Source organism: Delphinapterus leucas, chromosome 9 (genome assembly GCF_059928025.1).
Source record: "Delphinapterus leucas isolate spDelLeu-1000000601 "Yukka" chromosome 9, BTC_Dleu_Yukka2, whole genome shotgun sequence".
Classification (NCBI taxonomy): Eukaryota; Metazoa; Chordata; class Mammalia; order Artiodactyla; family Monodontidae; genus Delphinapterus; species Delphinapterus leucas.
In genome coordinates, this window is record NC_143137.1 from 11119229 (window position 1) to 11121333 (window position 2105).

A 2105-nucleotide genomic window follows, 5' to 3' on the forward strand; every position below is an offset into this window, starting at 1 on the left:
AGATCAATGGAACAGGATAGAAAGCCCAGAGATAAAATCACGCACATACGGTCAACTAATCTCTGACAAAGGAGGCAAGGATATACGATGGAGAAAAGACAGTCTCTTCAATAAGTGGTGCTGGGAAAACTGGACAGCTGCATGTAAAAGAATGAAATTAGAACACTCCCTAACACCATACACAAAAATAAACTCAAAATGGATTAAAGGCCTAAATGTAAGACAGGACACTATAAAACTCTTAGAGGAAAACATAGGAATAACACTCTTTTACATTAATCACAACAAGATCTTTTTTGACCCACCTCCTAGAGTAATGGAAATAAAAACAAAAATAAACAAATGGGACCTAATGAAACTTAAAAGCTTTTGTACAGCAAAGGAAACTATAAACAAGATGAAAAGACAATCCTCAGAATGGTAGAAAATATTTGCAAATGAATAAATGGACAGGATTAATCTCCAAAATATATAAACAGTTCATGCAGCTCAATATTAAAAAAACAACCCAATCCAAAAATGGGCAGAAGACCTAAATAGACATTTCACCAAAGAAGACATACAGATGGCCAAGAGGCACATGAAAAGCTGCTCAACATCACTAATTATTAGAGAAATGCAAATCAAAACTACAATGAGGTATCACCTCACACCAGTCAGAATGAGCATCATCAGAAAATCTACAAACAACAAATGCTGGAGAGGGTGTGGAGAAGAGGGAACCCTCTTGCACTGTTGGTGGGAATGTAAACTGATACAGCCACTATGTAGAATAGTAAGGAGATTCCTTAAAAAACTAAAAATAGAATTACCATATGATCCAGCAATTTAGTTTTTTGCAACAGCAATCATATCTCTTAAGGAGAAAAATCCACCGAACCAAGTTGTACCCTGCTTCACATTGTCCGCTTTTTCTGCAATACTCTGCAGAAGGCAGCCTTCACTTGAGCATTCCTTAAACTGTAGACAAGGGGGTTCAGCAATGGGTTGAAGACAGTGTAAAACAGGAAAAGGATCTTCAGCTGCTCCTCTCACTGACTATTGTCGGGGACCATATAAACCATCATGGCGATGCCAAAGTAGAACCCAACCACACAGAGGTGGGAGGAGCAGGTGGAAAAGGCTTTCTTGTGGCCCTCCTTTGACTGGATCTTCAGGATGGCCCACAGGATGTGCACGTAGGAGACCAGCATCAGGGAAAGGGGCACAGTTAAGATAAACACACCATCAGCAAAGAGGAGTATTTCGTTGATACAGGTTTCACCACAGGCCAATTTGAGGACAAAGCAAATTTCACAGAAGTGGTTCAACTCCTGGGGCCCACAGAAGAAGTAAGAGAATTACTTGTACTAGAGCCAGGGAAAATCCACATGCCCAGGAAGTGATGGCTAGGACCATGCACAATCTCCAGTTCATGATGACAGTGTATTGGAGGGGGTGGCAGACTGCCACGGACTTGTCATAGGACATCATCACCAAAATCAGGCACTCTATAGAACCAAACTCAAAATGAGAAGCGTCTGCATAGTGCATGAGAAACAGGAGATAGTATTTTTGTGTTTCAGTAGGTTTTCCAGCAAACTGGGCAAATTGCTGGAAGCATAGGATATGTCAATGATGGCCAGATGAGAAAGGAAGTAGTACATGGGGGAGTGCAGTCTGGGGTCTAGGGAAATGTGTCCCAAGATCATGCCATTTGCCAGCAGGTTGAAGGCATATAACAGGGAGAAGATACCAAAGAGGAGCAATTCCATCTCTTCACTGAGCTGGAATCCTACCAGCATGAATTCTGTATTTGTTGCCCTCCATTCCTAATGACAGTCTGAAAAGGACTGAAGTGTGATGGAAAGGTCAGAGCTGGATAGCAATGAAAACCAGAGTTACCTACCTGAAGTGAATTCAGAGGAAGCTTGTGTACTTGTCCCTACTTCACTTAGTTTTTTTCTCCAAAGTTTCTTTACCTTTTGTTTTCTTACTTGTTATTGTGAAGTAATTCAAGTTTTCATATAAGTATCAGGAATTATAAATAATACTAGTATATAGTTTACCAAATTGTTTTTTCATGTTTGCCTTATCATTTATTTTCTCTGTATGCACATAGTATC

General features: G+C 40.1%; 1 pseudogene; it reads right to left on the reverse strand.

Moving 5' to 3' along the window:
• Positions 1-445: 445 nt before the first annotated feature.
• Positions 446-1809, reverse strand: LOC111182669 (olfactory receptor 2A2-like; annotated as a pseudogene).
• Between the last annotated feature and the right edge of the window lie 296 nt (positions 1810-2105).